Here is a 16,052-nt window from a genome sequence, read left to right as displayed (position 1 = left end):
TATCAGATTTTTATTTATGTTGTAATATAATATTATATACGATATATGATAATTTTTTTGTATTAATTGTGTCGATATATTTAAAATACAGTAGTTACATATATTGTATTTTATATTTTATTTGTGTTAAAAATTTAAGATACAATTAATTAATTAATTAATTAATGGTATTGTTTTGTTGATATATATAAATGATATATTTATAATACACATATAATCATATTTTAATATTTTTATTTTGATTTAACGTTGAATTATTGATTATATATTTTAATATTAATCTATGTTTAATTATGTTAATTATATATAATTATGTTAGTTGTATCGTATTATGTTATATTATTCATTATTAAAACAAATTAAAAAATATAAATCGTATCATGTTACATGTAATATGTATAATAAATATATTGTATTTTTATTTTAATTATTTATGTTATTTAAATATTTATCTCATATTTATATCAAAATTATTTTTATAATGTTTGAAATTATATTTAACGCAAAATATAATATAATGATTCGAACTATCAAATCTAGCTAGCATGCGCCTTCTATATATTTTTTTTTGGTTAATGTGAATTTTGGCCCTAAACTATAGTGTTTTTCACGATTTGATTCCTAAAAGGTAAAATTCACAATTTGATATCTTAATTTGTATTTTGTGTACACTTTGCATCAATCACTAACTCTGTTAATAAAAAAATTGGCGAGGCTTTTATTTCAATGAATAAATGTTATGTCTCATTGCAGTCCAAATAAGCAAGCCACATCAAAGTGGGGCTCATATCGCACATAAAATAAAAAATAAAAATTACTTTTTAAAATAAACTAGTTGTTTTCTTTTTAAATTATTTTTTAAAAATTAATATTTATAATTACTTTTTAAAACTTTATATTTACAAATAAAACGACATGCGACGAAGGAAATTTCATCAACAAAAATCTAGGCATAATTTTTAAGATTCCTTTTACCAAATTGGGGAAGAATTCAACAACAATTTCAATCGTAGAAATCCAGCAATCAGTAGCTGAATCACAATTAATACAGAGACCAATTCTTTTAGCCAGTAATTACAATAAAAAAGGAAACACGAGAGCGGCAAAATCAACCACACAAATAACACAACAATTCATAATCCCCGAATAAAAAACAATCGACAAAAATAATCAATAAAAAAGGAAGCATCAAGTGAAACTTTTAGTAAGATATTCTTTTCAGTTGATGGTAAACGATTTGTAGATTTTTGGGTTTGTTATGATGCAAAGATGCCATGCTGATCTCCTTGATGTTCCAGTCACACACTTTCAGTCCAATGGAAATCCCGTGTATGCATATAAATCTCCAACAGGACATTGCTATTGGGACATATATTGTCAATGCAAAGAATGCCAGATCGATGCTGATAAAAGCTTCTTGAATCGAGAAAAAACTCAAACCTCTCTCTTGTAAGAAAAACCTTCCTATATAAAAATATGTTTGGCTAAAAACCTCTCTTTCTCTTTTGGTGCTTCCATCTTCCTTTTTTCATAGTTACATCTTTCAGCTTCATCATTCCTCTTCAATCTATTCAAAAGTTTGCAGTGATACAAGTTGAGTATGCTCTGCAGTTGCCATATTATTATGGATCCTCTGCAACAGAAACTCTTGTTAATCTGTTAAACAGATCATTGAACCTTTTTCCTCAGCTAAAGAAAAGTCATACCGTCCCAAGATCATACTAATAGTAAGTTACTATAGTGAAAGACATATCTCCATAAAAGTCAGGCCCCCAGTTCGACGTTAAGCCAAGAAGGCGCCAGAGTCTTGAACACCGGCTAGAATACCTTGGTTGTATGTCTGATCTATGGAAAGCTTATCGTTGGTATTATCTTGCCAAGTTTGATCGATCTTCACGCTGTTGTCATAGTACCAGATAGTATTGTCAGGACTCTACCACCCGGAGAGCCCGGAACTGAAGCCCTGTCAGTTGCTAGAGCCTTGGCCGTACTACCTGCCGCTGTGTGTATAAATGGTATCATGGTCTCAGACCTATTGGTTTTCATCCTCAGTTCCCTTTTCTACACCTGTTTCAGATCCCTCATACCTCAGGTTTATTCAAAGAAGCCTTAGTTCTTTTATGGTATTTATGCCAACTCTACACCATTGCCATTGAGTTTAACTCTTTTGAACTCAACTTTGCCACAATCACTTTCACTAATAATGACTTCCTTTATGAAGCTCATGTTCATTTAGGAACCTTTTTGAAGTGGTTTAAACCCCTCCATACTTGGTTTTCTCTCACCCAACACTTTCCTTCCCATTACCATGTTGTCTTCTTCTTCCACTGACCTTGTGACCTTTCTGAAGATTATGTTTTCTTTCAACCCCGTTCAGACATGTATGTGTGTAATCCCTACTCTCTGTACAACTCTATCTTTCTCTATGCTCAACAATACAAGCTCCTGTTAAAAAGACTCTGTAAAATCAACAACCTCCCAGTCCCTGCAGAACTTCCTCCTTTCAAGAAAGAACCATGGTGGTGGTACCCTCCAGAATACATCCAAGAACTACACATTCACCTGGCACATTGGATTCCTGAACCACCTTATGACACTTGGTGGAGTGATTTATCACACAGACTTGTTAATTTTGATCTTCACTATCCTTCAGAATTAGCAGAACTTCCAACAAATCCTTACTGGCAGAATGATGAAGATCTCTCCAGACTTCGAGCAAGATTTGAACACAGAATTTACAATCACTTATTCCAATGTTGTGATTCTACTCCTGATAATTTTGAACAAGAACTCTTTCGATGGGTAGATGATTCTCTAGTCCTTCAGTACTTTGAAGATTTCTCAGAAGATTTCCCAGAATGATGACACTGATGGTGCTACAAGACAGAAGATTCCCTCTCCAGTCCAAATATTGTATAATTAAGCGTGTTAATTTCAGTTTTCTCCAGAAGACTCCACAGAAGTTGATAATGATGCCTTCACATCAAGACAACCTTATGTCAAGTCTTCATCACCTTTATGTCTTAGTCAAGTCATAATGTATTTTGTATTTTAGTATGAGTCATAGTGCTTAGTCACTGTACCTTAAGTGATGAGTCACTATACCATAATAATGGACCTTTGTACCCTAGTTATGAGTCATTGTACCTTAGTTATGACTCATCATCCTTTAGTCTTATCCTAAGCCACTTGTAAAGTTACTTTGTCCTAGTCTTGTCTTATTAGGCTACTAGTCCTTTACTTTTTCATGTATAAATAGAATGATACTTCTCTAGGAAGGAATCATCGAGAAAAATCAATCTAAGCATAGTAAGAATCGAGAAAAAAACTCAAACCTCTCTCTTGTAAGAAAAACCTTCCTATATAAAAATATGTTTGGCTAAAAACCTCTCTTTCTCTTTTGGTGCTTCCATCTTCCTTTTTTCATAGTTACATCTTTCAGCTTCATCATTCCTCTTCAATCTATTCAAAAGTTTGCAGTGATACAAGTTGAGTATGCTCTGCAGTTGCCATATTATTATGATCCTCTGCAACAGAAACTCTTGTTAATCTGTTAAACAGATCATTGAACCTTTTTCCTCAGCTAAAGAAAAGTCATACCGTCCCAAGATCATACTAATAGTAAGTTACTATAGTGAAAGACATATCTCCATAAAAGTCAGGCCCCCAGTTCGACGTTAAGCCAAGAAGGCGCCAGAGTCTTGAACACCGGCTAGAATACCTTGGTTGTATGTCTGATCTATGGAAAGCTTATCGTTGGTATTATCTTGCCAAGTTTGATCGATCTTCACGCTGTTGTCATAGTACCAGATAGTATTGTCAGGACTCTACCACCCGGAGAGCCCGAAACTGATGCCGTGTCAGTTGCCAGAGCCTTGGCCGTACTACCTGCCGCTGTGTGTATAAATGGTATCAGGCCTAACAACTTGCCAAGATAGTGAGAAGAGAAGTATGTTTCTAAAAGATTTGATTATTGAAAAATTGGAAAAGGAAAAGCCAAAAAAGAGTCTTACTTTCATGGATCTATCCACTCTTAGCAACTCTAGTTCTCAACCATCTTCTTCTAGATCTTCTTTTAGTCTATCCTCTCCTCCATCTCCTGTACTTAAAAAGTCCTCCTCTTCTAAGCTTAAGTTCTTATATGAAGTAGATTATATTCCAGAAGAAAAGAAAACCCAACAAACAGTCTTACCCCTTGTCAATCCTTATACAGCTTTCTCAAACTCCTCCCCTTCTCTTACCAGATCTTTAAAAACTCTTTTAAAACCCAAATATCCAGCTCCAAAAGAATATGTTCAAGCCACAAACTTTGATCAATGTATTCTTCCAGCAGGACCCCAAGAGCACTTTGTTACTCTTCAGATCCCAGAAGAATTTCCTCACCAGTGGTCAGAACAAGGATACACTCACATCCACTTTGGTGCTATCAGAATCGCTTTAACCTTCCATGGTAGAAATGGAATTCCTGTCTGTACCAGAATGGCCTTATTGGACACCAGATTTAAAGATTACAAGCATGCAGTCCTTGGAATCGTCGAGACGACACTCAATGCAGGAACTGTCTTCTTCACAGTCTTCCCAAATTACAATATGTCTCTTCATGATCCAACCCTGTTAGATGCTTTAAAAGTTCAAGTCCAGATCATAGGCACAGAAATGAAAGGCCTCCAGGCAACCCTTCACTACCAGATGGCATACAGAGTTCAAGATCATGCCATTAACTTGCCTCTTTCACACTCCAGTGATGCAGTTTTTGTTAAAATGGAAACAACAGACAGAACTCCCAAACATGTTCATATTCCAAAGCAGATTTCCAATGAAGAACTTGCCACCCTTCTCCCAAAGACGTGGATGACAAGTTATCAAAAGATTTGGAAACAAGATGAGCCAATTGAACACTTTGATCCAACCTATAAGACAAACCAGGATGGTACTGTCACAATTGAATTTGATCACAGCAAAGGAAAGGATGTTCCTCCTCCAACAATCTTTCCAACCCAGTTTATGATGCAAAGATGCCATGTTGATCTCCTTGATGTTCCAGTCACACACTTTCAGTCCAATGGAAATCCCGTGTATGCATATAAATCTCTAACAGGACATTGCTATTGGGACATATATTGTCAATGCAAAGAATGCCAGATCGATGCTGATAAAAGCTTCCTGGATGATGATGATGATGATATTCCAAAGAAGCAAAAGAAGAAAAAGTCTTCTCAGCAAAAGCTCAAAGAAAGATATGAAAATGGAGACCTTGAAGTTGATCTCCTTGGTGAACCCTCAGGAAAGTTTGACTATACCATTTATACACACAGCGGTAGGTAGTACGGCCAAGGCTCTGGCAACTGACACGGCATCAGTTCCGGGCTCTCCGGGTGGTAGAGTCCTGACAATACTATCTGGTACTATGACAACAGCGTGAAGATCGATCAAACTTGGCAAGATAATACCAACGATAAGCTTTCCATAGATCAGACATACAACCAAGGTATTCTAGTCGGTGTTCAAGACTCTGGCGCCTTCTATACACACAGCGGCAGGTAGTACGGCCAAGGCTCTGACAACTGACAGGGCTTCAGTTTCGGGCTCTCCGGATGGTAGAGTCCTGACAATACTATCTGGTACTATGACAACAACGTGAAGATCGATCAAACTTGGTAAGATAATACCAACGATAAGCTTTCCATAGATCAGACATACAACCAAGGTATTCTAGCTGGTGTTCAAGACTCTGGCGCCTTCTTGGCTTAACGTCGAACTGGGGGCCTGACTTTTATGGAGATATGTCTTTCACTATAGTAACTTACTATTAGTATGATCTTGGGACGGTATGACTTTTCTTTAGCTGAGGAAAAAGGTTCAATGATCTGTTTAACAGATTAACAAGAGTTTCTATTACAGAGGATCCATAATAATATGGCAACTGCAGAGCATACTCAACTTGTATCACTACAAACTTTTGAATAGATTGAAGAGGAATGATGAAGCTGAAAGATGTAACTATGAAAAAAGGAAGATGGAAGCACCAAAAGAGAAAGAGAGGTTTTTAGCCAAACATATTTTTATATAGGAAGGTTTTTCTTACAAGAGAGAGGTTTGAGTTTTTTCTCGATTCTTACTATGCTTAGATTGATTTTTCTCGATTCTTACTATGCTTAGATTGATTTTTCTCGATGATTCCTTCCTAGAGAAGTATCATTCTATTTATACATGAAAAAGTAAAGGACTAGTAGCCTAATAAGACGAGACTAGGACAAAGTAACTTTACAAGTGGCTTAGGATAAGACTAAAAGACGGTGAGTCATAACTAAGGTACAATGACTAATAACTAGGGTACAAAGGTCCATTATTATGGTATAGTGACTCATCACTTAAGGTACAGTGACTAAGCACTATGACTCATACTAAAATACAAAATACATTATGACTTGACTAAGACATAAAGGTGATGAAGACTTGACATAAGGTTGTCTTGATGTGAAGGTATCATTATCAACTTCTGTGGAGTCTTCTGGAGAAAACTGAAATTAACACGCTTAATTATACAATATTTAGACTGGAGAGGGAATCTTCTGTCTTGTAGCACCATCAGTGTCATCATTCTGGGAAATCTTCTGAGAAATCTTCAAAGTACTGAAGGACTAGAGAATCATCTACCCATCGGAAGAGTTCTTGTTCAAAATTATCAGGAGTAGAATCACAACATTGGAATAAGTGATTGTAAATTTTGTGTTCAAATCTTGCTCGAAGTCTGGAGAGATCTTCATCATTCTGCCAGTAAGGATTTGTTGGAAGTTTTGCTAATTCTGAAGGACAGTGAAGATCAAAATTAACAAGTCTGTGTGATAAATCACTCCACCAAGTGTCATAAGGTGGTTCAGGAATCCAATGTGCCAGGTGAATGTGTAGTTCTTGGATGTATTCTGGAGGGTACCACCACCATGGTTCTTTCTTGAAAGGAGGAAGTTCTGCAGGGACTGGGAGGTTGTTGATTTTGTAGAGTCTTTTTAATAGGAGCTTGTATTGTTGAGCATAGAGAAAGATAGAGTTGTACAGAGAGTAGGGATTACACACATACATGTCTGAACGGGGTTGAAAGAAAACATAATCTTCAGAAAGGTCACAAGGTCGGTGGAAGAAGAAGATAACATGGTAATGGGAAAGAAAGTGTTGGGTGAGAGAAAACCAAGTATGGAGGGGTTTAAACCACTTCAAAAAGGTTCCTAAATGAACATGAGCTTCATAAAGGAAGTCATTATTAGTGAAAGTATTTGTGGCAAAGTTGAGTTCAAAAGAGTTAAACTCAATGGCAATGGTGTAGAGTTGGCATAAATACCATAAAAGAACTAAGGCTTCTTTGAATAAACCTGAGGTATGAGGGATCTGAAACAGGTGTAGAAAAGGGAACTGAGGATGAAAACCAATAGGTCTGAGACCATGATCACCGCGTTTTCTGATGAGGATAGCCTGCATTTTGTAGATGAGATCATGAGCACGTCTTTCAAGTGTCTTTTTGGCAATGATCTGTTGGATTTCAGAAGGTAGATTGTGAACTGGAAAAACTGGTTTAAAATCTGGATCTGAAACAAAGGGTTTGTATTTCGGGGTGTAAAGGTAAGGGAAGAGAAAAAGATTGGTGACCGTTTGAGGAACAGGTTCAAAAGAGGGTAAAGGTAAAGGTAAGGAAGACATCATGCAAAAGACTGGAATAACCTGGAAAATGTTTGAAGGAGGTTTCGAAGGAGGTCTTGTGAGCATGTCTGGGATGAGGTTGTCTTTTCCTTTTATATGCCTGGTGGTGAAGGAGTACTGTGAGAACCACTGTGATAGCCTGAGTAACTGTGCATTTGGCATTTTCTTCTTTTTGAAATTTAGCATCTGATCAAAGGCTGACATATCTAATTCTACGAGAAAGTGAAATCCAATGAGGTGAAATTCAAATCTTTGGATACCATACTTTACAGCTAAAATTTCTTTTATTGTAGAGTGATAATGGAGTTCCGAATCTTTGAATTTTCCGCTTTTGTAACCACAGATTTGTCTGGTTCCATCTTTTTCTTCAAGGAGAATTGCTAACCAGAACTGTTCACTAGCATCTGTCTGCAGTATTCTTGTACCATCCGAAGGAATCTTTAAAGTGGGAAGTGACTTTGCTTTTATCTTCAAAGCTTGTACTGCTTTTGTCTGAATCTGAGACCACGTGGGAGGTTCTTTTTTGAGCATTTGTCTGAGTGGATATGTGAGCTGGGCAATATCTGGAAAAAATTCATTCATGTAATTGACTATACCGAGAAATTGCTGGATCTGCTTCTTTGAGAGATTTGCATCAGGAAAATCTGCAAGTGACTGAGCAATATGAGGTTGAGCAATGTACTGACCATCTTTGAGATGCATGCCTAAGAAATCAATTTCTGTAGCACCAATGAGCATCTTTTTCTCTGAAAGCATTATCCCATACTGTTGAACTATGCGCTGGAACTTATCCAATAACTGTGCATGAGATGTATCATCAGGAGAGAACAGTAAGATATCATCGATATAAATCAAAGCATTATCAAGAATTGGAGCAAATATCTTGGTCATGGCTTTTTGGAACAGTGAAGAAGCAACTTTTAAACCAAAAGGCATTACGGTCCACTGGAAGTGGTGTTGAGGAATGCAAAACGCCGTTTTATATCTGTCCTGTGGATGTATACCTAGTTGCCAAAATCCTGCCTTGAGATCAAACTTTGAGAAGACTTTTGCATTTGCTAGATTTGCGAACAAAATTTTTCTGTCTGGAAGAGGAAACTTATCATCTGCAAGGAAAATGTTAAGAGGCTTGTAGTTGATTACCAATCTGAGTTTTCCATGAACTTGTTCTGAACGTTTGTTGACATAAAACGCTTCACACGCCCATGGAGAGGAGGTTGGTTCAATTAATCCTTGAGCCTGAAGAAGGGAACATTCTTGGATTGCTTGTTTGAAATGATCTGGGTTCATGCCTGAATGACTAGCTTTTGTAAGATTGGCATTCTCATTTTTCTTGAAGGGAAGGGAAATGAAAAATTCAGGGTTTTGCCAAAGTGGGTGATCACATTTCTGGAGAAAATCTGAGTGAGTTTCTGCACATGAAAAGTGAATGAACTTGTGTTTGAAATCTTGAAAAACATCTGGTTGAAGGGTAAGGGTAAAGAGGTTGGGAAGGTTTTTCCAAGGTCTGAAATAACTTTCAAACTTGATACCATTTCCACTAAGCTTTAAACCTGGTATACTGGTTATAATATCAAAACCAATAACAAGGTCTTTCTGGGGAAGTGGAGATCCTAAAATCTTTTGAGTTATTCGACAGCCTGGAAGGATTTGAAGGGTAACAGGGTTGCTGACAAAGTCTGTAGAAAATACATTTTCATCAGCTGTTTTGAAGAAGGTTTTCTATTTTTTCCAAAAGTGTTTGGGTAAAACAAGAGGGTTTGCTATGGTTTGAGCTGCACCAGTATCAAAGAAAGCTGTGACTGTTATAGGAGGGGAATGTTTGTGAGTGAAAATCTGAACTGGAGCTAGGGGTAATTTTGGAGGTTGAATGGTTTGGATTTTTTGGAGTTCTTGAACTGACATATACTCATAACATTGATCATCTGTGAAATCATCTGAGTATTCTGAGTAATTTGAATCTGCATACTCATCAGCATCAAACTGCTTTATCATAAACAGTGATCTTTCATTCTGCTCATCATCAAGGGAGAAAATTGATTCAAGATCATCATCTGAGAGATTGATACCTGAGATATTGGCAATGTCTTGGATCATCTTGACTGATTTTTTGTCTGACTTTGGGCAGTTCTTTGAGAAATGTCCTGGTTTTCCACAGAGAAAACATTTTGAGCTTTTGATCTTTGGGTTGTTCTTGTTTCTTGCAAATTTGAATCTTTGAAATCTTCTAGGTTTATCAACATATCTGGAGAATTTTTTGTATCTGGGTCTGGAGATTTGTGGAGGTCTAGAAGGTCTGAATCTTCTGAAATGCTTCTTTTTCTTGTTACTGCAAAAACATGTGGGATCTTTGGAGGAACATTTGATTTGTAATCCTGAAGAGGAGTAAGAACAGGGCTTTTCAAGCTTTTTGGAGTTGTGCACCAAGGTTTTGATGTATTTGTGCTCTTTGCAAATCTTATCAAGGGCTTTTAGCATCATCTTGTAGATGTCTCCAAGGGTCATAAATTTGACATCAAGGGATCTGAGGTTCAACTGGGTTCTTGTTTGCTGGACAAGTTCTTCTGAAACAGAATTAAGAAATGCTTGCTTTAAGTTGACATCATCGAATCCACCAAGTATGTAGAAATACTGGGAGAATTGTTGATAGTGTCTGTCAAGGTCTTTTGGATGGAGAGAACAGCATTTGAGTCTGAAGAATTGCTCTCTGATCTTTTCTAATCTGTGAGTTTCTTGTCCACAAAAGATTGCTGCAAATTGAGAGACAGCGTCTATGATTGTTGGGCATTGAAGAAACTGAAGTTGTCTGTATTCACCAATGTTGTCCCAAAAATTTTTCAGGGTTCCAACGAGTCTAGAAACAAATCTGATCAAAACTGTGTTCATCGTAACATTGGGATGAGAATTCAATTCAACAAGTCCCCATGCTAAGAATTCTTGAAATCTTGAGGGCCATTTTGAAGGAGGAACATCATCAATGGTAAAGACTGAGAATTTTGATGTTGAAGGAGGAGCATGTGATTGTTGTGGAGGAGGGTGTTGTTCAGCATCCATTGCATCAGGGTTATGGACTTCTGGAGTATCATCTGGAACTTTAACTGTTGGTTCTGTCATGAAAATCTGAGGGAGCATCATTTCATCTGAGTCATCAGTATCATCTGTTTCAACTGATTCTTCTGATTTGACAGTATCCATGTGAGATTCATTCTCAAAGGTAGAGGGAAAAATATCTTCAATAGAGAACTGAGGAAGGTTATCTTGTGCCATCTGGTGAAGTATTTCTGGAAGGGTTTGTGTAGGAGAAATCATGAGTTGTACAGGTTTTTGGTTTGGTTGTGATGTAAGGTTTTGAGGTGTGGAACTTGAGCTTGGGTGTGGTTTTGAGGGTTGAGAAAGTGGTTGTTCTGCTACTCTTTTGGGTTTTGGATCAACTGGTTGTTTTTCTCTAAATCTGTGAATCTATTTTTCAGTTGTACCGAAAGGGGGTTGGTCTGGTTGTTCTGAAAGAGGAGTGAAGTATTGTGTTGGTTGTGAGGATGTTGGAATAGATGTTGGGGGAGGTTTGTACTGAAAAGGTGTGAAAAAAGGTTTTGGAGGTGAGGTTGGAGGATTGTATGGTTGAAATGGGGGAAGAGTATAAGCTTGGTAAGGAGTATCATGCATACCAGTATGATATGGTGTGAAGATGTTGTAACTCGAAGTTGCTTGTTGTTGTTGTTGTTGTTGTTTCTGACGAAACTGGTTTTGAAGGTCTGCAAGTTGAATCTTTAGGCTCTTCATTTCTTTCTCTCGTTCAGTGAAAGCATAAGTGATACCAGTGTTGTTTTCAGCCATGTATCTGAGTTCTTGATCAAGTGTGATTATCCTTGACTGAATTTCAAGAATAATATTCTGGAGATTGACAAGACTCTGATCAAAGTGTTGACTGACTTGGTCCAACTTATGTTCAATTCTGTGCAAGTAGGAATTTTGCTGGAGAGAATTTTCAGTTTGCCAGTTTAAAACTGCTTCAGCACGAGAAACACTTTTTTGGTTTCCATATTCATCTCTGTCAGTGGGAGTGGGGATTTTTGGAATGTGTTTGTATTGGTCTTTATGAAATTCTTCAAAAGGAGGGAAGGTTGAGTTTGGATAGGTTGGTTGCATCATGGAGATTTGTGGTAAAGGTGTAGGTAAAGGTTGGGAGGAATTTTGAGAGGAATTTGGTTTGTGTGTGGGTTGAGTTGAGTAGGTTTGAGAGGGTGGTTTGTCTTTCTTAGGATAGATGACATAGTAGTCAAACTTTCCTGAGGGTTCACCAAGGAGATCAACTTCAGGGTCTCCATTTTCATATCTTTCTTTGAGCTTTTGCTGAGAAGACTTTTTCTTCTTTTGCTTCTTTGGAATATCATCATCATCATCATCTAGGAAGCTTTTATCAGCATCGATCTGGCATTCTTTGCATTGACAATATATGTCCCAATAGCAATGTTCTGTTGGAGATTTATATGCATACACGGGATTTCCATTGGACTGAAAGTGTGTGACTGGAATATCAAGGAGATCAGCATGGCATCTTTGCATCATAAACTGGGTTGGAAAGATTGTTGGAGGAGGAACATCCTTTCCTTTGCTGTGATCAAATTCAATTGTGACAATACCATCTTGGTTTGTCTTGTAGGTTGGATCAAAATGTTCGATTGGCTCATCTTGTTTCCAAATCTTTTGATAACTTGTCGTCCACGTCTTTGGGAGAAGGGTGGCAAGTTCTTCATTGGAAATCTGCTTTAGAATATGAACATGTTTGGGAGTTCTGTCTGCTGTTTCCATTTTAACAAAAACTGCATCACTGGAGTGTGAAAGAGGCAAGTTAATGGCATGATCTTGAACTCTGTATGCCATCTGGTAGTGAAGGGTTGCCTGGAGGCCTTTCATTTCTGTGCCTACGATCTGGACTTGAACTTTTAAAGCATCTAACAGGGTTGGATCATGAAGAGATATATTGTAATTTGGAAAGACTGTGAAGAAGACAGTTCCTGCATTGAGTGTCGTCTCGATGATTCCAAGGACTGCATGCTTGTAATCTTTAAATCTGGTGTCCAATAAGGCCATTCTGGTACAGACAGGAATTCCATTTCTACCATGGAAGGTTAAAGCGATTCTGATAGCACCAAAGTGGATGTGAGTGTATCCTTATTCTGACCACTGGTGAGGAAATTCTTCTGGGATCTGAAGAGTAACAAAGTGCTCTTGGGGTCCTGCTGGAAGAATACATTGATCAAAGTTTGTGGCTTGAACATATTCTTTTGGAGCTGGATATTTGGGTTTTAAAAGAGTTTTTAAAGATCTGGTAAGAGAAGGGGAGGAGTTTGAGAAAGCTGTATAAGGATTGATAAGGGGTAAGACTGTTTGTTGGGTTTTCTTTTCTTCTGAAATATAATCTACTTCATATAAGAACTTAAGCTTAGAAGAGGAGGACTTTTTAAGTACAGGAGATGGAGGAGAGGATAGACTAAAAGAAGATCTAGAGGAAGATGGTTGAGAACTAGAGTTGCTAAGAGTGGATAGATCCATGAAAATAAGACTCTCTTTTGGCTTTTCCTTTTCCAATTTTTCAATAATCAAATCTTTTAGAAACATACTTCTCTTCTCACTATCTTGGCAAGTTGTTAGGCCTGATACCATTTATACACATAGCTCTGATACCATTTATACACACAGCAACAGGTAGTACGGCCAAGGCTCTGGCAACTGACACGGCTTCAGTTCCGGGCTCTCCGGGTGGTAGAGTCCTGACAATACTATCTGGTACTATGACAACAGCGTGAAGATCGATCAAACTTAGCAAGATAATACCAACGATAAGCTTTCCATAGATCAGACATACAACCAAGGTATTCTAGCCGGTGTTCAAGACTCTAGCGCCTTCTTGGCTTAACGTCGAACTGGGGGCCTGACTTTTATGGAGATATGTCTTTCACTATAGTAACTTACTATTAGTATGATCTTGGGACGGTATGACTTTTCTTTAGCTGAAGAAAAAGGTTCAATGATCTGTTTAACAGATTAACAAGAGTTTCTGTTGCAGAGGATCCATAATAATATGGCAACTGCAGGGCATACTCAACTTGTATCACTACAAACTTTTGAATAGATTGAAGAGGAATGATGAAGCTGAAAGATGTAATTATGAAAAAAGGAAGATGGAAGCACCAAAAGAGAAAGAGAGATTTTTAGCCAAACATATTTTTATAAAGGAAGGTTTTTCTTACAAGAGAGAGGTTTGAGTTTTTTCTCGATTCTTACTATGCTTAGATTGATTTTTCTCGATTCTTAGATTTTTCTCGATTCTTACTATGCTTAGATTGATTTTTCTCGATGATTCCTTCCTAGAGAAGTATCATTCTATTTATACATGAAAAAGTAAAGGACTAGTAGCCTAATAAGACGAGACTAGGACAAAGTAACTTTACAAGTGGCTTAGGATAAGACTAAAGGACGGTGAGTCATAACTAAGGTACAATGACTCATAACTAGGGTACAAAGGTCCATTATTATGGTATAGTGACTCATTACTTAAGGTACAGTGACTAAGCACTATGACTCATACTAAAATACAAAATACATTATGACTTGACTAAGACATAAAGGTGATGAAGACTTGACATAAGGTTGTCTTGATGTGAAGGCATCATTATCAACTTCTGTGGAGTCTTCTGGAGAAAACTGAAATTAACACGCTTAATTATACAATATTTGGACTGGAGAGGGAATCTTCTGTCTTGTAGCACCATCATTTGAGAGAACATTGAGTGTGTTCTGGAGAGAGGTTGAGGTGTGAATTATCTGTGCCTGGGGTGAAATCGTAGCCGAGGTTGACTAACCATTGATCTGGATCAAAATCATCAAGTGGATCTTGAGAATCTTGTTGCTATTCCATTTGTGGGATAACTTCAGGAGGTTTCCAATAAGGATTCCATTCTACTGGGCCTGCATGGTCAAGTTCAAATCTGGTAGTTTCAGAAAGAGGTTCTGTCCAAGTACCATCAAGGCGAGTTTCATAAATCTTTTTATCAATGTTGAGCTGGTAAGTGTACTCTGAAGGATAGTTTCCCCATGGAACTTCATCTTGGATCTCTGGCCAATTTTGCTTTGGAAACTTGTGATTCATTTCACAAATTTATCGCTGGAATTCAGTGTATTCAACTGGGTGATCAAACTGAGAATCAAACAGTGAATATCCTTGGGAGCTGTAAATTGCTGCATAAGGGAAATACTGAGGATCTTTTGTCAAACTGCTGCAAGATCTGTGAAAGATTAAAACAATATGAGGATCAGGAAGAACTTTTGTATATCTTTCATAGGTTTCAATCCATTGGATCCAAATGGGAATGGGTCTGAACCAGGTGAAGAAAATCTTAAGATGTTATTGACTGGGGTCCAACTGGTGTTTAGAAGGGTTGATGGTTGACTGGTGAAAAAGGTAAAGAAGGGTTTTGAGCTTTGGAAGTGGGAATTCTATACCAATATAGTAAAGGTGACAAAGGTACCATATAAAACAAACTGTTTCTTTTGGGAAACAAAGAGGTTCAGGGAATTTAAAGGGATGGATAAAGGGATAATCAGGGTGTATACCAAGAGATTGAAAAGAGGTGTCTCCAAACTTTTTGAGTGTTTTGGACTGATATTTGAGCAAAAGGTGTGAGGCTTTTTGGTCAAGGGTTTGAGTGGCAAGAAGTCTGGGTAACTCTGGAGGGAGATTTTCCACTGGAAGGTTAAGAAATTCATCAAGGAGATCAAATTCATCATCAAGGTGAGGTTTCTGAGAAGAGGGGAAAAGAGGGTTGGTTGAAGAAGAGGCTTGTGAAGAAGAAGGTGCTGGGTTCATCATGGAAATGACTGGAATAACTTGGAAAGTGTTTGAAGGAGGTTTCGAAGGAGGTCTTGTGAGCATGTCTGGGATGAGGTTATCTTTTCCTTTTATATGCCTGGTGGTGAAGGAGTACTGTGAGAACCACTGTGATAGCCTGAGTAACTGTGCATTTGGCATTTTCTTCTTTTTGAAATTTAGCATCTGATCAAAGGCTGACATATCTAATTCCACGAGAAAGTGAAATCCAATGAGGTGAAATTCAAATCTTTGGATACCATACTTTACAGCTAAAATCTCTTTTAGTGTAGAGTGATAATTAAGTTTCGAATCTTTGAATTTTCCACTTTTGTAACCACAGATTTGTCTGGTTCCATCTTTTTCTTCAAGGAGAATTGCTGACCAGAACTGTTCACTAGCATCTGTCTGCAGTATTCTTGTACCATCTGAAGGAATCTTTAAAGTGAGAAGTGACTTTGCTTTTATCTTTAAGGCTTGTACTGCTTTTGTC

The sequence above is a fragment of the Durio zibethinus genome, chromosome 2 (assembly GCF_047325235.1).
Source record: "Durio zibethinus cultivar Kanyao isolate XHJ-2024 chromosome 2, ASM4732523v1, whole genome shotgun sequence".
Taxonomy (NCBI): domain Eukaryota; kingdom Viridiplantae; phylum Streptophyta; class Magnoliopsida; order Malvales; family Malvaceae; genus Durio; species Durio zibethinus.
The sequence above is the reverse complement of the archived record's forward strand: the minus strand, read 5'-3'. Positions refer to the sequence as shown.